Source organism: Falco naumanni, chromosome 1 (genome assembly GCF_017639655.2).
Source record: "Falco naumanni isolate bFalNau1 chromosome 1, bFalNau1.pat, whole genome shotgun sequence".
NCBI classification, from domain to species: Eukaryota; Metazoa; Chordata; class Aves; order Falconiformes; family Falconidae; genus Falco; species Falco naumanni.
Genome location: NC_054054.1, coordinates 87845322 through 87870251, shown reverse-complemented (window position 1 = coordinate 87870251; position 24930 = coordinate 87845322). Strand labels below are relative to the sequence as shown.

The window sequence follows — 24930 nt, the reverse complement described above, 5'->3', positions numbered from 1 at the left end:
AGTGTTCCCATCATTCCCACCTGCATTCTTACCCCCACAGTTCTGTAACTAAATCCCTTTCACACTGAACTAATAGGTCTTTTGTATTCAGATCGCCCTGTTTTGACTGCTATAGACTGAAGATTTTTAAATCTTGTCAATACAATGAAGAAATGAAATGTAAGCAAGTGTTTGCTTACTGACCTGGGTATGCTGAGCCAAGAGCATTTGCTGAACTAGCCTGAACAGACCACTGCCAGCATGAACAGGCCAACCCACATTTAAATAGTGTGCAGCTTTAAGCGTAATGGGCCAGATCCCCAGGGATTTGGAGCTTCCCCCTCTCCAAGAGATCACACACTCTAGGACTGCATATGAGCAACATACTGCTGGCTGCATCTGCCAGCATCAGGGCTCTGCTAAACACTCAGCAACACTCAGCTTCAGGAAGGCTGAATGCTCTATAAAGGTATTTCTTGGACAGCAGCTCAAATGAAGATTTACACCCAGATTACAGCAATTTTGCTACTGTGAAGCAAGAAGCTGTTCTCCATAGTTTTATTTCCCCTCTAGGGCAGAGATTAGCAGAGAACGGCTTAAAACAAAGGTGTTTCCTACTGTTAGAACATCGCACTGCAGTCAGAAATTACACTTCCTGCCAATTCCTAAGCACAGAGCCCTCTTATGTTATACATTTATTTTCACCGCTGACATGAAGGAGCATAAGACTACCTAAACCTTTTAGTGGGAGGAGAAGAGAGGCATGGACATTGCAGATCTTGTCGAGCAGAGCCAGGCACTAAAAATTCCTGCATATCTGCAGAGCACAGTTGATCTCAGGAACACAGTAGTGGCACAGAACAAATAAAGCCTCAGAAGCCAGTGAGCAGCAATTGATGTTGGGCTCTTCTGCAGCCCTGCAACAACTGAGCAAGCTCAGTTCCAACCGTATCTGCATTGCAAGTAGTAAAGGCAGCTCTGATATCACATGCTAATCTAATGACTTGTTATTGCACTAAAATACCCACATGTTCAGCAGAGTAGCTCAGCCCACACAGGAGGAAGGACACCCTCTACCCATCCACCAGTTAAGGCCCCTTTGGTACACAAATTTCCTGTTTCCCAGCTACCTTTCCGCCTTGATGTACAGATTTTGTCCCTTTACAGTGCAAGAATGTAGGACATGACTAAAGGATTGTGGCTACCTCCCAGCTAATCCTAGAGAGTGTTAGGCAAGATCAACAACCCTATGAATTACACCGAACCAGAAGATGCTTCTGGTCCTAAAAGCTTGGGCCCTGTCCTTCAGTATGGTAGGCCACAGTTGGCAGGGGGTGCACAGGGTGGCAGCTTCATGCTGAGCATTGCTCAGGGGGTGAGAGCACGCAGCACGGTGGAGAAGGAACATCAGAGAAAAAGGAACATCATGATCCTTTTCCAGCTGGGACTGTCTTATAGCACCCTCGCAGTTGCAGCACTGCTTTAGGGCTCTGAGTACACAGGTACAAGCTGATAACTGCGTTGTGAAACACAGCAATACTGGAGCAAATGCATGGCCCTTTCAAATGTCCCTGCATCTGGGGAGGGATCTCCAGGACAGGGATGAGGCCAGCAGCTGGGAGCGTTAAATCCGCCAGCGACTGTGACTCAGACCCTTGGTTACAGCGCTTGTTAGAGCAAACAAGGCCTCAGAGAACTGGGAGAAATGAGAGAGGTTTGATAAAGATCCTCCCAATCTGCCTGCTTATTTTTGTTTCTTGTGTGGACTCAGCAAACTTTTCTGCAGAGAGCAGCAGTCTCCACAGGAGTGTCTGCATACAGAATGCTGCTAATATCATGAGCTTGCTGCAATAGTTAATACTGAGCTCCATGCTGAGGGGTGCTGGAAGGACATGGTAGTAACAGCCTTGGACCAAAGTGTCATCTCTGTCACTGCATGCCAGACACCAGTGAGCACAGAAACAATTTTTTCTGTCTCATTTTCTTCTACAAGACCAAATCTCATCCCTTTATCTCACCTGTACCTACAGATGCAGCAGCAACAGCTCTCAACATAAATAAACAATGCCTTAAATACAGCACCTTTTGCCCTTTATCCACCATTTTCTCCCCCCCCCCCCCCCCCCCCCCAAGAACTGACCATGCACTCAGCCCTGTATTCTCAGGGAAATCTTTGTCTCTGACTTCACTGAAGTGAAGCTTATTCAAGCAAACTTCTGTTTAAGAGAAGTTTGGTCCTGGCAGTATCAAGACTGTACTACCTGCCAAACGTCCCTCATCAAATCAAATCAAATTCTTAACTGATCACCCTGAACCCTTAATTTGGTTCTTTGCAACCACCAAAAATAGTTTCTGCAGCTCTGAGCCTGGCAAATGAGAAGATGCCAGAAAGCCACTATTGCTTGTAAAAGCAGAAGGCCTAACAGACTCAAAGTTTTGCAAACTGTCTGCATTGCATCTAAAACTATCCAAGCTGAAGATAATCTAAGGGGAAAGCAGGGTTTACTCATTTTCAAAATTCTTTGTTTCCTCAGCTGCCTCTCATCAACCACTACTTCTCATTTTGACTGTTTTATTCCTCTGTCTTCTTCACTTGAGACTTCACTTCCTTTATGCTCAGCTCACAGGCTGCAAGGAGATCACTTTACATACGATTCCAAAGTCCACCTCTTCCCAGCAAGGCTTCCATCCTGACATCCTTATCCTGCAGCATAGCCCAACAGTGGTCCAGGCCCGCAGATCTCTCCTGTGCATTTGGCCAGCCTTCTCTGTCAGTTTCTCGGCTTTGGGGATTACAGCCTCAGGCACCAGAGGCAGCCCAGCAAGGTCAGGGAGTGTTGAAAACTTTGCTACAATCCAAAGCACAGGATCTTCTTCCTTTCCTTCCCTATACACTGTTCTTGTCAGGGTTAAGGGTTTTCTGGCAGTCCTCAAAACACACAAATTACAGGCTCTTGTGATGATTCAAAAACATCTCTCCATTTTTAAAAAAGTGGAAGGGGAAGAAAGAGCAAGGCAGAGAGGAAGGTACTTTTGCCCAAGATTTGGTTTTGAAAAGAGAATTGGTAGCCTGTACACATGCTTTACCCAGTAATCTGAAAGCTCCTCAGGATAGGACCCCTAGAAGCATTTTATACTGAACCATATACCCACCCCAGAGCAAAAGTACCAGCGGCTCCCCACATCCATTCTAGTCTGCTCAGCTTCTCCTAAATCAACACTGCCAGAAGGCAAGACAGCACTGTAACAAATTAGCACCACTCACAATTTGTTGAAGTTGCTGTTCCATTGTTTGTTTATTTAAAACACGCGCGCACTTACACACACACACCACCCCCCCTCCAAGCTTGCTCTCTGCTGCCATCACCCAGACTCCAGATTTGTAGTCTCGGAGAGGCAAGCAAAGGCGATGGATTAAACCCGTGCAGAGCAACAGCCACTGCACTGGGACTCTGCATTTTGCTCTTTCACTACAAGCAGAACAGAAGAATGCACACACCGTTCCAGTCTGGAAGATCAAGGTGTCAAAAATCCTTATTTTGGCACTTGACTAGGGAAGTGTTGTTAAGAAAAAGAAAGAGCCACAGGCTTGAAAGGACCCAGCACTAATAAAACTCTTAGTGCTAATGTTATTTATGAACATCCAAGGGAAGATCTGCACCCCTTATCAGCCCACAAGATTATAAGACCTTTAAAATAGGAAACATGTCTTATTTCATAAAGCACTGTATAAGTTCACAAAGTACAGTATTAGTGGTAATAAATTATTGTCAAAGTCCAGCAAAGACGCGGCTACAAAACCTGAAAAAGTACTGCTGTTCCCATTTCATTCTGAGCTCTGGTTGACCAGTTGTTCTGACTTTGTTTACTCTTATGCACCAGTCTGTTTTTACTTTAAGAGATTATTTGGGAAATCTGCTATGCTTTTATTTACACTGGAGAAATTAATGTTTTATCATGAGGTAATCACGACAAGGGTGATGTTAAAGAGCTGTAGTAGATTCTTATCCTTCCACTAAATACATGCTGGAAAATTAGACTGTATCAGTGTGCCAGCAGATTCCTTTACACAGCATTTCTGTCTGTAGGTACGTCCTGCACACAGAGCACCCTGCGATCTGAGTAGTTGCCCACCAGCTCATCATGTAGCCTATAGAGACAGCTTCTTTTTGATTTCTCTTGGTTCATATGACATTAAGCTTTGGGCTACTGCAGGCATATTTTAAAGGACAGTAAGGTCAGCATAATCACTTCAAACCCTTATGTGCTTCCATTTAGTTGCTTTTTTTTGTTTGGGTTTTTTTCATTTTAAAGAAGTTTTTCTGGTTTATGAATGCTTTAGATATTTGTGTATTCTGGCTGCTGTATCACATGCTGCTAACAGGTAGCTGCATCATCCAAAGCATCTCTGCTGGCCTGGGTTGAGCATAGTTTTGGTTTCTGGACAGGTGAACACTAGATACCACAGTAACTTCCACCAGTTTAACAACAGTTAAGGAAATGACTAGATTTTAAACACAGATTGAGACCTTTGCATGGAATTCTGCAGGTGGCAAGACAATTCCAATTTTATTCTTTGGATAACCCATGGTTTATCAAGTGTTTAAATACTTAAGCTTAACTATTTCAAAACCTACTCACTTTACATTTGTCACCAAAGTAAATTGCTAAGCAATTTGTGCATTTATTTCATGTCAGAAAAAAGCCTTAAAGAGTACAGAAGAATGGATCACCCTTCTTTCAGCATTATTAAAAGCATCTCATTGGTAATTGTTCTCCTTAAGATAGGTGTGGGAGAGTGAAAAGCTGGAGCAGATTCTATTTATAGAAGATAACCTTGGGAAAAACAGGAGGTACCAGAGAAACAGGCATGATATTGTGACAGTACTGAACTAGCAGAAGACACAGGTGTACCAGGTGTCTGTGCCAGAGAACTCTGAGAACACAAATGTGGCTGGCCACACCTCCTGCAAGATTTAGGCTTGGCTGGCAGGTTTCATAGGCACTCAGATGAGAATTCACAGAGGCAATTCGCATATTTAAAAGCTTGAGCAAGAGTTAAAATAAACCAAAAACACACTAAAAAGCTATTTTAAAAGCTTCCTGGATCACTTCCCATAGAGCTCTCCCCTCTCAGCAAGGAAAGTGGTTAAAGAAAAAAAGCAAAAAAATCCCAAACAGAACCAAAACAGCCAGAGAGACTGAAACCTCTGTCACACAGATGAAACAATTCAGCAGTTTTATAGCTACATAAATAGGATCTGAATCTGGCCAGAGGAGTAATACATGTACAAACTACTGCTAACAGCCACAACAAACATTGATACTACACCTTAGACTGGAAGGAAAAAGTAAAATTCTTATATCCTTACAACTTGTAACAGAGCCTACTGATAGAACAGCATCAAGAGACTCCCAGAGGATGTAAAAAGAGTATATTTCGTGAGGATATATCTGGATTAAAACATCTCTCTTGGCATTGTGCATTCCCGAACACCTGTATCTAGCATCTAGCTGCTTTCAGTCCCTGGCCCACATTATTCAGCCACACACAGTTCTGTCACGGAGAAAGGCTGAATAAGTTGTAGCATTGTTACGCCACAGTGCAGGTGCCCCAAAGCACACGTATCCTGAGGCTCACAAACCTAAGAAGACATATGCCATCCAGCTTTCTCTGGCCCATCAAGTCAGTCCATCTAGGGTTAATCTAATCTATTCTCCAGATGTTTTCTTGGCAGCCACTTCACTTAAAGAATATGTTTTAACATCAGGAAAACCACCCCAAAATCCAAAACAACAGTCAACTCCTATAAAGAGCCTGAATAAGTGGCATAGGTGGCATCCTTCTTGTCATGATGTATCCTCCATCTCGGATGCTAACATGGCTTTCACACACCTTGTTTCTCTGCTATCTCTGTGTAAGAAGCCTGACAATAATCCCAAATCCCCAGACCCTTCCAGGACCAGTCATTGCACACACAGACTCATTCCAGACAATTGAAGTCTTTTAACAGGGTATGTAACGTAAAAGCCCATTTAATCTTGTGCAGGCAAGAAATAGCAGGGACCTGCCTGTAAAAAAATTAAAAATTATATAGTAATTCATCAAATTGATTTAATACAGTCAGCTGCATGCAAGAATGCTGGCCCAGGCAGAGATAGTTCCAATAGTATGCATTTGCTTACAAACAGGCAAGGTGCTTTGGCACAGCTACTGCATCCTTTGAAAAAGTTGGTTTTGACATGTTGGGAAAGGACTTGGATTTTCCAGCTGCTCTCTTAAGTAGGAGGCAATCAGTGAACACACCCAAAACCTGCAGACGACACCACTCTAAAATTTGTCTTCGTTATGTTCCAATTTTCACACAACTTTCTATTATTTATAATAGCCAGCAAAAAGTGTTGATAAATATTTTTGCATTTCTAAACAGCAACAACCAAAAAAAAAAAAAAAAAGAAAAGAAAAGGTCAGGAAAGAGCAAATTATGCGTAACAGCACTTTCTCCAGCAGTAGCCATAGAGAATGTTGGGTCAGAGTTTACTGCTCACATTTTCCCTGTTATTCTTGAGCCAATAAATCAAATATGGGTGTCAGGTTTGGAGGGTTTCAAAACAAAAGGTGTGTTGGAAAGGGGATTATTGTGGGTTTTCTTTTTCAAAGAGTTATTCATAACAAAAATAGCAAAGCTGGTGAGAAAATAAATTCTGCTTTGCTGTCTTGCAAATATTACTTCTTCCTTTGAGAAGAGATACTGGGTCACAGAGATATGCAAAGCTTCAGACAGGACTAACAACTGTGCTGACATTTACTGAAGTGCCCAAAATACTGACTGATAAGTTTGGGTCTTTCAATGGGATGAACAGCACAGTAGAAATTCTTAGTCATGGTAACTTTCTTCATGCGTATTTTATTATTATTTGTATAAAACTTTTATAGTGAAAGACAAAAATATGGTTATTAGAAGATACATAAAGTACACTAGGACTTCAGAAAGGAGTCCAAACTCCAACCATCTCTCATGTGAAAGAAAGGAAGATTATTGCAATCCACTTTTCTTTACCTTAACTTCTATTTTCATAGGCAGTGTGAAAAAGCTTTTTTGTTCATTTGGGTTTTAATTGATCATATCATTTAAAGGACTTAATGAAGAAACTAAAAATCTGCAGAACGGTTTGGGGGGGGGGGGGGGGGGATTAGAAAGATAATAGCCTCAAAAACAACCCAACCCCATCCAAACACAGGGTTTATTCCTCTGCTGCACATAGAATTGCGGAATCATTTAGGTTGGAAAAGACATTTAAGATACAGTCCAGCTGTTAGCCCAGCCCTGCCAAGTCCACCACTAAACCATGTCCCTAAGTGCCACATGTACATGTCTTTTAAATACCTCCAGGGATGGTGACTCAACCACTTCCCTGCGCAGCCTGTTCCAGAGCTTGACAGCCCTTTCAGTGAAGAAATTTTTCCTAATATCCAGTGGCACAGCTTGAGACCATTTTCTCTTGTCCTATCACTTGTTACTTGGGAGAAGAGACCCACCCTCACCTGCCCAGAACCTCCTTTCAGGCAGCTGTAGAACGTGATAAGGTCCCCCCTGAGCCTCCTTTTCTCCAGCCTGAACAACCCCAGTTCCCTCAGCTGCTCCTCATAAGACCTGTGCTCCAGACACTTCCCCAGCTCCTTTGGCCGTCTCTGGACACGATCCAGCACCTCTGTGTCCCTCTTGCAGTGAGGGGCCCAAAACTGACCACAGAATTTGAGATGCGGCCTCACCAGTGCCAAGTACAGGGGGATGATCACTTCCCTAGTCCTGCTGGCCACACTGTTTCTGATACAAGCCAGGATACTATTGATTTACCTTCTTGGCCACCTGGGCACACTGCTGGCTCATGTTCAGCCAGCTGTTGACCAGCACCCCCAGGTCCTTTCCCGCCAGGCGGTTTTCCAGCCACTCTTCCCCAAGCCCATAGCTTTGCATGGGGCTGTTGTGACCCAAGTGCTGGACCTGGCACTCAGCCTTGTAGGACCTCATACAATTGGCCTCAGCCCCTCGGTCCAGCTGCCCAGATCTCTCTGTAGAGCCTTCTACCCTCAAGTATATCAACACTCCTGCCCAGCTTGGCATCCTCTGCAAACTTACTGAGTATGCACTTGATCCCCTTGTCCAGACCACTGAGAAAGACATGCACACTAATGCCATTTTGCCTCCCCATGAGAGAAACAAATCCAAAAGATTTGGCATAAAAGGCCTGGAAGACACTGCACTCAGTTGGACATATGGTATGGTGGTGCTGGGAAGCAAAGAGGCAGCTGAAATTATATGTGAATAACAACAACATTCATAGAAGTTCCCCTTGGATACATGTCAGCATATGGGCATGATGGATTGAGACTGAGTATTTGCATTTCACAGTCAGATGCCAAGATATCCTGGCATGCTAAGGTCTTCTGACATTCCTTGAAGGGAGTCTCCAGCCATCTACACTGCATGTGTACAAAGTTCTTCTGCTCACAAGGTCTCTTTCTCTCTCTCATAGCACATGCATTTTTGATTTTTTAAAATATGTGATCTAGGTTAGTGCTCATGGAAGTAAAGCATTAACAGCCACAGCATAGCACAGGCAGCTGGGCAAGCTCTGCTGATAGATGCCTGCCAACACAATCAACTCCAAATTAATCCTGCACTGTGCTCCCACCCACACACAGCAAGCAGGTAGTGCTATGGTGCCAACTTCTTCAGTCAGCATGTAGGAGCAGAGAAGTGCCATGTTACTACCTCTTCTTCCAAAGGCCACAGTGGAGCATTTTGATATTTGCATACAATAGGCCCATAGACACCTAAACAATTAGAGTGCAGGCCTGAATCCTCTGCCAGATATTTTTTTTAAAATAAGATGCGGCATTCCTACATCACTGCCCTCTACAACACTTCAGTGCTTTTATGTTCCTTTTTTTTAAAGCCAGCATTAACCTTGCCAGTGGTACATCATATCCCATTATTTTCCCAGCTGAAAAAAAAAAACAAACAACCCCAAACAAAAAAACCCCACCAAACCACCAAAAACAAAACAGAAAAACAAACCACAGAGAAATAGATCCATCACTACTGATGGTGAGGCATCATGATCTGTTTTAGCCCATCCAAGCCCATCACTGTAAAGGTTAGGTCTTGCCCTCTTCCTGCATTAGCCCTGGTCTGGCTCAGCGTTAGTCTCATAGTCTTTGGGATAGTGCAACAGAGCAGGCAGAGAAGTACAGCCAAGGACCAGAAACACTCAGAGCTGACTGTAAGACAAATCCCATGTGTCAGAGGTTACAGTAGCAATTGAGGATTGTGCTTCAAACTCCAAAACACCCTCTAGTACCCAGAAAGGCTGCTGGCAAGAGGTGAAAGATGGTGGCGAGACAGATAAACAGTGAAGAAAAGAAATTTCCTGCAAATTATTGCTGACCCTGCGTGGTGCATGTGCAGTGAAAAGATGGAGCAGAGCAGCACTCGGACCAGGAGGAGTTTCTCTTCCATAGAGGGAGGGACAGAAGGGAATACTCCTTCCTGCCTTTGGGCCTGAAATTACCTTCTCTGACACCCTAGTTTACATCGTCAGAAGTGAAATCAATGCCTAACTACACAAGATGTTTCCATTTTTGTGATGATCTTCATTTCTAGAAGCTTAATAGTTGTCAACCCTCTCTTGGAATCTTGTAGCAGCCCAGCAAGAATGAAGGTTTAGAGGTTCTCCCAAAAGTCCCCAAAACACATCAGAAACTGGAATCTGCTGCAGGGCTGTAGTAGTACATTGTCTCAGCAGATTCAGTGGGTAACGAGGTCTTCTGAAACAAAGTGTAATATGTTTCTGCCTGGACTTGCCAAAAGACCTTAATGCAAATACAACTCCAGGAAAATTAGGGTGGACTCTAGTGGCTGCCTCCCCCTCAGGGTTGTTTTTTTGTTGTTTTTTTTTTTTTTTCTTTTTTTTTTTTTTTCTTTTCTTCAATCATGAAGAAAATTCATTACAGTTGCATTTAAACTGAGGTTGTGATTTAATTTTTCCAAAGCAGGCAGGGCAGGTTTGAAAGCCTGATATATCAGAGTTTATGTGCTTCCTGAAGAACTAGGGTAGCTGAAGAGCCTTCCCCAAGGGGTGCCTGGTTAGTCCCCTCGCCTCCTTGACACAGTTGCTGTCACACAGGCCACCAGATTCCTGGCAAGTCGAGCAGGCTTGCTTCTTACAACCAAGCACCCCCACATTCAAACATGCCAGTACTTTCCTTGAAGGTATTTACAGTTTACTTTTTAGTGCTACTTTAAGTTCAAAGGGGCTAGTAAAGCCCCATTAAGCCATTTACATCAAACTGGTTAGTTAATTATCCTGTTGCAGGCTTTAAATTAGCAATTTATAACCCCTTCCCTAGAGATGCTAGTATTTGGAAACAACTCAGCCGGGACATTTTGCAGGGTGCAGTTAAGGAACAAAAAAATCTCAGTAAATCCAACCACCGCCCCCCCCCAAAAATCCCCTAGAATAAATCTCTTTAGTTTTTAGTTGGACATTGATTAACTCTGGGAGAATCCAGTAGACATGGGGGTGTGAGAGCCCACCATTACCAGCTGGTGAGAATAGTGAGATCACATCTACTTTAGGCCCTGTCTGTGCAGCAAAGTACGGTCATGTGCAGAGATAGAAAGCTAGCCTGGGAGGCACCACCACTAGATGAGGATGATTCTTTCCTTACAATGAGGTATTCTGCTTCTTAATACCATAATCAAATGTATTTTCACGTTCATATGTACAAAAATATGTCTGCCCACAAGGAAAAAAAACCAATTTGAGGCTTTGGGGCTGGTCAAGCTGTGAATGTCAGCATAGAGAGACTAAAGAGGACCATGGGTTTTGGTCAGCACCTCTGCAGGAGAGGAGCCACCACTTGCCACACTGCAGCCATCTTTCACGATAGGATTACAAGATTCAGATTTATACCCCCTTGCATAAGGGTCAGTGACCTGCTTACAGTGAGCCTACCCCATGACCAGGTGAGGCTGGAGCCGAGGAGTCTCCATTCCCAGGATCTGCTTCCCTGCCAACACCATTTCATTTCTGCGAAGGAGAATCTGTTGTCCCCTCAGGGTCTGGTTATTCCAGTCCACCGCACTCAGAATTCAGAGCTATATAGAAGGGAATAATAACCACCTTCCCCCCCAAGATGCCTAACTGCCCAAACTAACCAGGTCCTAGAGTAAAACATGCCTCTCACCCTCTCTTCCTTATTTCCACCAGCCATTATTAGTTCTACAAACAACAATTGCCATACTGGATGTTTATTGGAAGATTCTGTTTAAAATACAGATGGGAGGAAAAGACTGTCCAGTTGCTACTATTTTCACACAATGATCTATCAGGTACAGGAGAAATCTTGGCCCCAGTCCTGGAAGCTGTCCTAAACCAACAAGCACTAAAACCTCACGAAGAACAGGAATCCATGGAAAGAAAGGACATGTGGAGTGAGACCAAGGCAAATAGGAGATTCCACATTAACATCAAAAAAAAGGCACATAAAGAAGTTTGAGAGAAAATTTCCATTCTAATTGAAAGACAAGACAGATCGAATCAAGTCATATGACAGACCCTGCAATTTTTTTCCTTCATCTTAATACATCCCCTTTGAAATGGCAAAAAAACCCAAAACAAAAAACCAAACATCTGCCAAGTGTCAGATTAACTCAAAAAAAAATTACAAATCTAAGCAAGTTAATTTCTTTGTACTGTACAACCATGAGGTTTATTTTGCATTTGCTTGATTTTTCTTCTGTATGCAAAGTAACCATTTAACAACAATTTTTGGCATGGGGGCAGATTGGAAGGAGAGCAGGAAAGACACTCAGACTTCAAACCAAAGGGACAAAATATTTTTGTACAAAATTTTGCAAGATTATATCAGTTTTAGGCGATTTACCACTCCAAATTGCAAGACAGAGGCCTTATAATGAAAACACAGGTAAACACAACATAAAATCTGAATTATCTAAAGGACTGAAAAACCCAGCCCCACACATAGATGACATTCTGCAAATTCTCTGCCCTTTCTTGGGAGCAGTTACACCCAAACCATCAGTCAACCCAGAAGCTGTTCTCTCCTGCTGATCACTCTGGAATCACACACCAAGGTAAAAAAAAGTTCAAATGCAAACACTAGCCTGGCCTTTGAAACAGTCCAGTGCTAACAGGCTGCAGGATTGTTTAATATTAGGGAATTATAAAATAATGTGACAATGGGGAGAAGGAAGAAAGCAAAGCCCTGCTGTGGATGAAATTAAAGTCTTTCCTGCTCCACCAAAAACTTCCATTTCCAAGGCATGCAATACCCAGGCCTGTGCCTAGAACAGGTGTGTCTCCTTAAATACCTCACATGTCACACTTGTGTCTCATGGATACAGTCCTGCGGGATTATATTAGTACCAGCGCATACCAGCTGTAGCTACCCCCAGCGGTATCCTGTAACTCCTTGCACGGGGGGAGCTGCTCTCCATAGCATGCAGAGCCCCTTGCCACATTACTTTCTGGAGACAGACAGCGACCCTGCGACTGCAGCTTCAGAGCATTTGTGTTCTGGGGGCTGAACCAGTTCAGGGACAAGCAAAAGACCTCCACCAAGAGCAGGAACAAGGCACTGCCAAGAGAAAGTGAACAGCAGGGTCAAAGGGTTAAGGCCCTAAAAAAAAGGAAGATGACATATCAGGGAGCTCCACATATTCTTTTTGTTCCTTCCTCTGCACTTATTACCAGCAAATTCTCAACTGATTTGTGCCAAATAGGCACTCTGAAGATCTCCCTCAAATAAAAAAAGATGCACGGCTAACACAGCAAAGTCCACTCAGCCATTCCCAAGCAGAAAATGCTGACAGGGCACAAGGCAAATATGGCTAGTGCAGGATGAAGGAAGGACAAAGGAGAGCGAGCCTCATACATCTCTTAAGTCAGTGCAGGAAGAGACACCCCTTGGCAATTTCAACCTAATTCTTCACTAAGCCTTGGAGGATACTAGCTGCTAGCCTAAGCAGCTGAAAGAGCCAACAGAAATTTTTTTTTAGGGCAACAAATGCATTAATGGCATTTTTTGTGTCATATCTTCATGACTGACACAGATAATAAAAAGAGAGGAGCTACTTGGCAGAGCTATAGTCTGTGTCACTATACAGAAGTATTCTTCAGCATGAAGAACTGCCCCCTGCCACCTATCTCATGAAAAGCACATTGTAGTACTTAACAAGGAGCCAGAGCACCAATGGATATAAGAAGCTGCTGACCAGCATGCGCGAGCTCAGAGGTGGAGAACGACAAGGCCCTGTAGGATCCTCATCTCTTATTCCTCCTTAATAGCACAAGTGCCTTCATTTTCCAGCAAGCAATTCTTTCAACAGCTTTTAGGAGAGGGAGTACACGAGTGAGAATGCATGCACCAGTCTTGATGAAAAGTCTAATTTATGAGGAACTACCACATCCATAAGTTATTCCACTGGTTAATTAATTCATATTTCCAGGTTTGAGCATACATCAGGTTTGTCTGCTCATCCCTACGGTAAATAGCTCCAGGCATCACAAGCAGCCACCAGGGATGAAGGCAGTGCCAAGCTAAACGTTCTTCTGAAGTGGCGTAGGTCTTTTTACAGCCCGCCTCTGCTTTATAATCCCTCAAGGGCTGGGTGATACAGTGGATTCAACGAACCCAATTCATCCGTCCAGCACAAGTGGGAAGCAAAGGGAAATTCTCCCATACTCCACATCCCAGTCATCTGTTTATCTCACTGGCCATCTCTGTTCAGATGAATCCAGAATAAGGCCATTACATGACAGTTCATTCTCCCATAACCAAGATTTAGCATCTTTTTTGTTTCCTTTACTCTTTGCCAGCTACAGTGTTAGTGATTTCCTGGCCAGTTAGCAGCCAGCCTGGTAAGAGCACTGAACTTTACACATTTGTCATGAGATCTTAGAATGTACACTGTCACATCCTTCTGTAGCAACATGAAACCAAATCACAAGAGCAGGTCTGTGTTCCCAACAGACAAATGGAGGCCCAGCTGTATTTTATAACTGTGCAATATACAGGATGTGCACTTCCAGAAACCTTGACACTTAGTGACACATCTGATGCAGAAGCAATTATTTAAGAAGTCATTTAAGGAAAATCCCCACATTTAGTACAGAAGTGCAATTATTCATTTCATTTTTCCACAAAAAAAAAAATAATTCAGACTTTGGGAAAACCAGGCCATCTTATGAGCAACCTCTCTGTCAGACAGAGCTGTGTTCCCACAGGGAGATAGCAGTGCACACGTTTTCTTTGAAGACTCAGAAAGTCTGAATTTCTAGGTAAGAACAAAACAAAGTAGCTGATTTCAAGCAGTAGTTGAGAACAGCTGTCCAGGAGCCTCCATACAGGTCTCCATACAAATGCTCAACTCCTACTCTTGTCAGTACTTGCAAGTGTTTAATCCAACTGGGGTTCTTTAACCTCCAGCTATTTTGTGACATGTCTGTCTTGGGGCATAAAATCCTGGAGAGCGTCCCCTTAAATCAAATGCATTCATTATACAATTGAAGAAGTTTTATAGGGGAAAATGGCAAAAATAATATAATAAAAATAGTGATCTAGTGCATAGCAATGATTAGCCAGATAGCTATCCTTTTTTACTTGGAACCAGACTCCTAATTCAGGTGTTTTTTTCTTAAAATAATATATAAACAAATTATTGGAAAGTTTTACGCAATCTTAAGCGGTGGAATTTCAGAGTTCAATTAAACTACAAAATTGCAAGCTATTTCACTATTGGACTGTCTGCCTCTAAGGTCATAATTAATTTTAATTTTTGGAAGTTGCAGTACAAAAATATGTGACCAGGAGTAAAATAAGAAAAAACTCTTTAGGACACACTTGTAGTTTGTATCAAATATACAGGAGACAGGAAAATAGGAGGCCAGGTGCACTCATCTTCAGAGTCAGCTCACACACCTTGAGAAGTATGTAAAACATGACAAATTCAAAATTCAATTTCCCATTTAAATTTTGGGGGAGGATAATGGAGATGAGAGACGGAGGAAGGGGAGGGAAAAGACCAAGTGTTACGTTAGTGACTTGGTACATGAACATACAGAGGGAGTTCCCTTTATCTGTGTATCACATCATAACAAATACAGGAAAAGCCATGGCAATGCCATGCCAGCAGCTAAATGAGCTTTTACTTATTTATTTATTCAGATAGCATCCAATAGTAGAGGAAGGGTGGATTAAAATCAAAGTCATTTAAAGCTACCAATTTTAATCTTGTTTTACATTTGAGCTCTAGTTATTTTCATAAAGGATGATCAGTGGCTGGTAACTACTAAGCCATACTGATTTGCAACTAAATATAGTCTACTCTCAATTTGGTACTAGTTTTTGCTAACCGGAGAGCTGCACTATCTCTAGTTGAAAGATATATTCTTTTTTACAGGTATTTATTCAGCTGACTTTTTTTCCTCCTTTTCTTATTTTAGTAAAAACCCTGTAACTTTTATTAGACATTTTCTTTTTCTCATTTTAATCATACTGCCTGAAAATTCAGAAAGTAACCATCCATCAAGCATTTTCTGACTTTGTTTTCTTATCTTTTCATAAACTTTTCAGTCCAAACACGCTGAACATTTAAAACAAACAATTAAATAATCAGCTAAAGCTCAATTCCCTTTATAACTGAATTTTCATTGCCTTGTCCTTTAAAATCTAGAGTTCCCAGATAATTACCTCCTGTTATATCTAGTTCTTATTCATTCACCAGGTTAGAAAAGGAAAGCAAGGATCCTAGGTTGCTTAAGCTTTCACTGTTTTCTCAACTGAAATCCTTTACTGCATTAAACAAACCAAAAAAAAATTTATTTTTTTTTTTAATTGGCAAAAAAGGCCTGAAGGTCTCCCTGCAAAAGCAGGTACATCTGCCAAAAGCCCAGTACTTTCTTACAAACTCTTGTTCCTCATGCTTAGGGACAGACTTTCCGCAGCTGAGCGTTCTGTCTTTCCTTCAGCCTTTGGCAGAAGACAAGCAGCGCCTGAGTACAGACAGGCCTAAACTCACCAAGATGTATGACAATTGTTTAAGGCAGCTATTGTAATTTCAAGGAAGTATTTTTTCTTAGGTATTATAAAGATTGTTCAATTCAGTAGCTTTTAGCCACTAGATCTACAGTGCACTTGACTTCTGCTCAATATCCCACAAAATCCTAACATAAAGACTGCTAAAACACAAATGGGAATAAACAACAACAGGGAAAAAGAAACACTCATACACCATGAAAGCAAGAGGTACAGCAATTCCCTACAATATGCATTTTGCTTCTTTTTCTGTGGCATACATACTGAGATGCTGTGATTGTGTCTGGCCATATTTTGTTTAGTAATTTAGAGAAATATCCACATTCCCCCACCCCGCCCAAATCTTAATACACATGCTACACTACATGTAAAAAGATAAAGTTGGGTGGTTTTTGGTTTTTTTTTTTGTTTTGGTTTTTTTTTTTTTTTTTGCTATCGGGAAGATGACAGAGGAACAAGACACCTTCACCTGATCAGACACAATGTTAGGTGAAAAATGCAGAAGGTCATGAAACCTCCCCATGCTACTTCCAAATTCATGTTTGTCTTCACAATCTGTGACATTTCTCAAACCATTTCTGCAGTAGGTTCCTTATTTGTTTATTCCCTCCCAAGGTAGCACTTATATTTATAAAATTCACACCTTAATTTCTAGCACAGACCTAGCTACCTGTCAAGCTTAGGAAATCTGAAATGAAGTCTTCCTTTTTGCCTGCTGAGGCTAAGGCCTGGGCAAACTAGCTACTGCTTCTAGAGCTTCCACAGAAGGCCCATGTCGTTTCCTTAAAGCAAACACTTCATTAAGTGATGAGGCACAGCTATGAGCTCACATGCATCTTTCTTGTAATAATGTGTGTACACTTACATGAAAGAGTAGAAAGGAGTAAAAAGTCAATACATTTACTGCATCCCTGCGGCTGCATGAACGTCAAAGCAAAATGAACCATTTGTTCTTAAAGTCAGGAGACACTCAGCCTGCAAGGAGATCTGCCTAACAGTTTTCAGTATGTGAAATAAACATAAATTTCACACGATTGTCCAATGGTTGCTACTAGGCTAACGGTGACTCATATTGCCACTGACAGAACACACCACAGTTACATTTAGAGCAAAACCAGTTGCAATTCAGCCAATCTTACAGCAGTCTTTACCAGGAGAGGTGCATCATGCATGTAGCTGCTGGTTTCTAAATGGTGAAGGATCCTGTTCAAGCTCATCCGTGACTGCAGGTCAACCATTCAGTAATCTGACTGATGTGATTACAGCAGGAGTAGTAGTGTATTAGACACTGTCCTGGCCCCACATCATGCTGGCCAACCCTCATATATGTATTAGATGTTGAGAGAATCTCCCTGGATAATTTTCTAGTATTGATGGATTTCAAGCTGTGGCTAGGTAGCAAACATGCAGAATTAATTGTTCTATTCTTACAGGTTTTTGGGGAAAAAAAACCCAAATAATCTGAATGTGTTGAAAAGATAAAGCTAATAAAACCTCTTTGCTCCTTGCTACAAACATCAGTTTTGCTGGTGTGAGGGGAGAAGCAAGCAGGGGGAGTAAAACTATACATCCCTTCTTTAAAAGGAAGATGACTTGGTACCTCAGAAATACTAGTGAGAACACTATTCCCCTTACCTAATAAAGCTCCTTGTCCAGTATTAAAGTAATCTTTCAGTAGCATTTCAGCCACCTCAAAGGGCAATTTAAAAAATAATGTAGGGGTTTGATGTTTAAACAAGCCTTTCCAGCAATTACTTGTTAATAGCATCCAGAGGCTCCAAGTAAGAAGCAGGACCCATCATCCCAAGCAATTTATAGTAGCAATATGTAGAGTGAGGCAGAGGAAGGGAAGAAAAATGCTGGGGGCAGAGAGAGGGGGGAGGGTTAAAAACCACAAGTAAGATTGCTAAGTCAGTCCAACATCTAAAAACTGGAATAAAGGCCAATGCCATGTAGCAAAGCCCTCTGGAAATACAAACTGTTACCAAAAAAAAAAGTCATTACTCCCTTGTTTGCCCCATCAGATCAGACCCAGCAGCTTTCCTGCAGCCTGCACAGGAGAGCTCCAGCCTTCAGCCTTTTGCTACCCCTTTGGCAGCCTTGTGCCAGGCAATGACAGCTGACAGATGCAAACTCATTTGCCTCAGGGCTGCCTGGCATATGAACTCAGAAGGGCTCTGAGCTTGAAAAGAAATTTCCCAAGAGAAGAAAGACACTCTTACTGTTTTGCCTAGAAAAACCTCTTGTATCCCTCCTTCAGAGAGCTGAGCTGCGTTGTTTGTAAGGTGCATTATTCACACTCATGCTGCAGACCATACTCCTCCTCAGGGCAGGGGAATGCCACGCTGCAGCAAGCTTGCTTGCTCCCAGGTTCATGTGGAAGCAATCCAAGCTACTCAGCTCCTGACAGCTCTCCAACTGCTCTTCCACGCTGTACTGCTTTACATTACATTGCTTTCCCTGCCAGGAGGCACTGCTGTATTACAGTACAATCGTCTAGCAATATGTAAAACTGATTTTTTCACCTCCCAAATACCAACTGACTGGTGCCACAGCAGTCACAACTATAAGCCCTGCTCCATATTAGTTTCCTGCTTGTGTGCATATACAAGAGATTTAAATATCTTCCCCTTTCTTCAGCCTCCTTCCCAACTTGCTGCTTCTTCCCTCCCTATCGTGCTCCCCAGTCCTTTCTGTGGAGGGCAGCCATCCTCAGACCAAGGTGTCACTACTACCCGAGTTCAAATGCCTAAGCCAGCTCATTAGGTGCATTATCAGGCAAACCAGGTGACTGGAGCACCAAACACAGAAAGTGAGAAAAGTAACTAGAAACACTGTAGTGACTCACAGCTTCATTAACAAGCTCAGTTTTTTGTTAAGTCAGAATTTTAATGAAGAAAACAGGCTACAGAGGCATTTTATAACACACACATTTTAGAGCTGTTAGGAGGCATTCAGCTCCTAATTCTCTTCATTTCAGTGAAGTTACTCGTGGGCTGCAAGGCAAAACTAGTTCCCTGCACTGCAGCGTAGCTAGTTTCCTTTCTAGTTTTGAACTATGAAAAGAGCTGTTTTATAAGAGCAAAGGTCTAGCTCGGTCTGTTCTTCAGGAGTAGCCAGAACAAGCCCCCCCACCCCCGCCCCAGAAGGCATCAAGAGGAGGGGTGGAGAAAGAAAAGCAGTAAAATAGAGTGCAGGCAGTCTTTTCCCTTCTTGTACCCTGTGCAGTTGTTAAGATCACCTGATCCAGAGGCTGCATCCAGGCCATCACTTTTAATAAGAACTTATCTGTCTTTCATCGATTTTTCAATCTGTTTAGACTTCTGCTATCCATAACACCCTTTGGCAATGAGTTTCACATGGTAACTGTTGCTTGACAGAGTGCCTCCTCTTTGCCTGCTTTGAATCAATTTAGTTAACATCAGAACCATGAAGAATCACTCCCTACTCCCCTTCCCCACCCCATTCATGATAGTATTAAACATTTGCATTTTCTGTAATAAGTCATCTCTATGGCAAAGAGAGAAATCATGCCCACTGACTTGAGACCCATCTTTGATGGTCTTCTCTGCACCTGCTCTAGCTCTCTACTACCTTTGGGAGATGATAATCAGAACTGCATAGTGTGTAAGATAGTGGCATACCATGAATTTACATAGCAGCATACTGATGGTTTCTGTTTGGTTTACCAGCTTGGGTAAACATCCAGAGAGTTTGTCCATTCTTCAGGGGCAGTGTTTCCTCCCAGTTGGCAATTAGTCTCTCGGCAAGAACTTTTTGGGGGCTTGCTTCAGACAGTGTTCTTAAGTAGTCTGCTGAGGTGACAGGTGAAATTTTTCATCTCCCAGCAACTGCTGCCACAGATCTCTCAACTTTTTTACCCAGTTCAAACCAGTCAAACTTTCAGCTTTCAAATCCCTGCTGTTTTCCCCCCCTCAAAGTCTTCCCAAAAGCACAGCAGTTTGCAGCTGCTCGGAGCTCACAGCTACCTCCTTTCACCTGTGCATCCAGTGACAAGTTCCACAAGCCAGAGAAGCACAGAGGACACGGTTCTCCCCAACACGCAGGGGGAAGCATTGCTGCATTAAAATCTATACAACCAAAAAAGCTTTCTTAAGCTTACCCCAGCACATATCCCAGTCTTAAGAAATTTCCAAGGCATCCCCATATAATGACTGACTGTCCTGAAGGACCAGTCAGACTTGGCACTGTGATGCACAATTCACTACTCTGCTTTGTAGGCCCCTACTAATCCCAAGAGACATGCCTCACCAAATGCAGCTGCTCCATATAATTGCTTGGCTTATCTCCCCTGCCTTAGCTGAGCTACCATGGTTCTGAAAGCCCTCAAAATTAATGATAGATATGTTTGCAGATTAAAATCTATATACCTATGTAGTGCTATGTGCATCACTTGTTCATAACAGCACTGGCAGTCACAGTGCTCAACTGTAGTTTCTCTGCTTCTTAGTGGCAGCTCAAATACTGCCAAATTAGCAAATGCTGGGAGAAACATCAGAGCAGTTTGACCCCAGTTTCAAAATTTGTGGGAGGCAGTTGTAATGCACCATGAGAAAGATAACACAAAAAGTTATTAGCTGAAACGCTGCATCTCAACATACCTGACCAGAAAGCTGAGCAGCTATTTTGAGCACAGACTCCTGTGAACATGCGGTTAACAAAACTACCTCAAGACAGCTTCACAAAATAATAGCACAGACATTTTACTTCCACAGTTACAAACCTCTGAATTTGAATGAGCAAACTACAGAAATAACGATCTTTGTACATTAACAAAACTCTACTACTATCTGTGAGCATAAGATAGCATGCAAAAGCCAGGCGAATAATGTCATCCAGTTCAGCATATTGAAATCTAAACCTTCCTTCTGGATATTTCATTTTCCAAACATTTTGCATACACTGCCTGCAAAAATAACACTGGGTGTGTTAAGTGCTGGGGAGAAGTGACCCTTTCCTTCTGTTTCCTAAGGAAACTAGTGTAGGATAGAACATCACTTTTACTCAGTAGGATGAGAAATTCCACCAAATCCCTTGCTGGAGCTCTGACATAAAGGCAATTCAGAAAGTCAGCCAGAGACCTGCCCACACCCATCACCATTAGCTTCCAAGACTGGAATGAGAAAAAGTTGCATTTAAGTTTTGCACTCAGCCTTGAATGTTAGTCACCTCAATTTTCTCTTTTGAAATATACACACAATACATATACACACACCCTCCACATATTTATACACACACACATATAAAAATAACTTCTGTTATTTCATCCGAAATCCCCACTCTGACAGTTTTTGAAGTGCTGAATCCAATAGATGGCTTCCCCAGTTAAGTTACCCCTTGTATTATAAAATGCTGCCATCCGGTGAGGGATTGGAACCAGCTAGGAGTTTGAATACAGAAAAAACAACAGTCTGCTCACAATGAGCGGAAAAGTTATCATTGCGAAGCAGTTTACAAAGAGAGTCTTAAACACTATTACAAGAAAGTGGCAGTCTGTTCAGGGCTACACTAGGCAGGCAAAAAAGGTTGAGTCACAGGCCTAGTTACTTGCTGCTCTCCAGGAAGATGTGCACAAACGGGTGAGGAAGCACTTAGTATCTCCTGTATCTCCTGCACCACACTGGACTCCTGTCCAGGCCTTGAGCTGCCAAAAGTCAGCACATACTGTTTGCTCACATCCCCTTTCTTTAGTAACCAATTGAGAACGGTCCTTAGCTTTAGCATGAGCCAAGAAATTTTTTTCTTAGTCTAAAAAGATATAGCTCTAGCTTGGCTGGTTTCAGGGAAGATTTAGCTGAGAAGAATGAGGATGCCCTCCTTGAGATAGATATTCTGGCCTCTTATGGGCATATCTCAGCAGGACAGGACTTGATAATTGAGTTATTGCAGAAAACGCATTTAAGCTCAGTCCTGTCAATATGGCCCTCTCCCAGTTGAGACCAGAGGAGCTCTGTTCATCTGGTATCTTCCACATTTATCCTGCCATTGTTCCAGAAACAGAAGTATTAGTGGTGAGGAAAAGTTACCCATAGTAAGGGAGTGGGCTCTTCTGAGCCACAGAAAGGAGACAATGGGTGAATTTACTTTGCAATTTGAGAAGAGTACTGCTCACTATCTAGGACATTTGCATAAAACAGCTTCCTCAGCTCTTGGTTTAATGAATAAAGCAACCAGATCTTTCAGTGCATATTGCAAATAACCACAAAGATTCGCCATCTGAAACTGCTATACGTGGCGCTCTCTCCATACCCACTGTCTACAAGTAAACATTTCTCAAGTGATCATGTGGAAAAGCTGGAAGCGGGCAGAGCTCAATACCTGGCCAAGCTGACTCTTCAAGGAAATGGGACAACACAATGCTGAAAGTCTTGGGGATACTCTGCTGTGGCTTCACTATGTTCAGTTTCTCCTCAATCAAGTATTCTTAAGAATTTCTAGCAAGCTAGTAATGTTTCTGCTATCAAATTTCTTGATACCTACTTGGGAGAAAATTTAGCTCGATACATGAACATTTCTGTGGCATATTTCTTTGTGCTGTGAAAAAAAGTCAAGTGAAGAGCTGAAGAAACTTACTCAAAGTCAAAACAGCACCTACAGAGCTGAGGGGGGACCCCCATTCTCACTCCCTTGATTCCTTGTCATTTTGCAACTAAAGAAATGCATAGCCAACAGGCAGTTAGATGAATGACAAACCTGCACAGTGATCGGGCTTCAACCGCTTGAGCTAAAGCTGCTGCTTAAAGTCAACAGACTGGCATGCCCCAAGAGCCGCCTAGCAGGCATACACAGGTGAGACACTGTGCCCCATGATCTATCCATGGGGTTAGGCAGAAAGTAGCATCCAAGGTACCTGTCATGGCAATATCTAAATGTAAGTATCAGAGCACTTTGCAGACAAAAAGGTCTTTCCCCCAGGCTGTTTAAAATTTGCATGTTCCTGTGTAGCACTGAAGATAGCAGCAATGGTGATTCATTAAGATAATGATTTAAGTAGGAGGCTTAGGAAAGTCAGGGTGGATTAACATCCAAAGGGCTGCAGTTGGAGCTTCTGCACTCCAGGCTGCCACCTTCCCTTTTAAGGGATGGGACGAATTCCAAAAGTCAGGAGAACTATGAATTAACAACTACTATGTCACAACTACAGTGCAGTAAAGCACATGAGCACCATCTCTACTCCAGCTCATCCTCCTTGGCAAGGTCAAGTACACAATTTTATGCTGCAGGAAAGTTTTCATGGCATTATAAATTATTGCCTTTTCCTGTATTTGATTAGTTTGTTAGTGTAGGTTCTCCTCAAAAAAAGATTGTGCAAATTTCTTTGAAACCAATTTCCTGTCCACCTTAAAAGCAAAGTTTTCCTTTGACCAGTTGTCTTTTTATGCTATTGAATAATCACATGGGTTTGATAAATTGATTGCTCCTACATAATAATGTAAATATACACATTGGAAAAAAGCACACAAGTCCTTTCCACACCCCAACATTTAATCAAATTGTAATCAGTTACGAGTTGAAACATGCATTGTCTGTAACACGAGGTTAACGCTCAGACAGTAACAGGCAGCTCATACTATCCCTGCTCAGAGAGAGGCATTTGTACAGTGGTTTTGATGTAATACTTTCAGTTGCCTTCAAGAGAGATGCACAGGCAACCAATGTTGCTATTCTTCCACTCACTCACAACAGTTGCAATAGGGCATCCCAGTGTATATTGCCCCACTCACCGCTAGCTGTGCTTGGTCTGAACGTCTTCTAGGCACTCTATCCCATGCTGATTCAGTACAGAATAGCTTCCTAGAATACAATTATAGAAAGAGTAAGGGTTTGTCTTAAAAAGGGATTATTCCAGAACAGCTATTCCTTATTAACTATTCCAAATCACCTCTTAGTTAAGATGATGAAGTTAATTGGGAATAGCTCTTCCGCTCAGATTTGTAACTTACCTTGGTCCGAATCCGTGACCCTGTTTACATGAGCCCTTAGTATCACATCATACAATCACAGCCACGGCTTTGCCAATAAAAATAGACTCAAGAGTTGCAACGAAAGTAGAGCTGCTACATGGACACATCTCACTTGACTGTTGTAGTGTTGGGCAGATAACAATATCAAGAAATACGTAAAAAAAAATAGCTGTTCCTTTAACATTAGATCTCATTAGTACTGCAAGTGACATTTTGTACTTTACAAGTCTCTGGATCTGGTTTGTTCAAACTCTGTCTATTCCTTAGATATATAGTGACCTTAACAGCAGGGAAATTTTGAGTTCTGTAGCTTCTTTGTTTATTAAGTTCCTAGCTTGCAAGATTTCTCATCCAAAAAGGGCTGAGAAAGTACCTGGCACATCTTGGATGCTTATTGAATACATTAAATAAATCAAACGTTTTATGATAAAATTCCACTCCCCCACACCAAACAGATGTAGGTGCAAGTCAAAGAAGCTTGAAAAATTGCACTAAAATTGATTTTGCTCCAGTTTTCCCCAAAGGAAAAAATTTGTGTGTGGGTTGAGACAAAAACGTGGAAAATTTCAGCTATCATGAACAACTGAAAAGAGAAATGGGGGAAAGACAGAAGCCAAAACTGAACTTCACATTCAGAGTGTGTAATTTATATTCTCTACTGTGTTCTGTATTATAGGCATTCCTGGACTTATATGTCAAATGAAAGCCTTTTTTCTAGAAATGCGATGAGCCCAAGAAAAAGTGCCAGATATCTTAATGCAGAAGTCTCGTTGCCTTTTCAAGGGGGAATCACAAACCATAGAAAAGGTTCTTTCAGATTCTGAGAGGCTAGAAGACATA

The 24930-nt window shown here is 42.2% G+C and overlaps 1 protein-coding gene across 1 annotated transcript in view; it reads right to left on the bottom strand.

Annotated features, from left to right (window-relative positions):
* The window catches only part of HIC2 (HIC ZBTB transcriptional repressor 2), a 44294-nt gene that overhangs the window by 10409 nt on the left and 8955 nt on the right, over positions 1-24930 (bottom strand). Inside the window, exon 2 of the mRNA XM_040603515.1 lies at positions 23851-23920. The gene's annotated coding sequence lies outside the window, so the exon portion shown is untranslated. The remainder of the gene's footprint in view (positions 1-23850; positions 23921-24930) is intronic.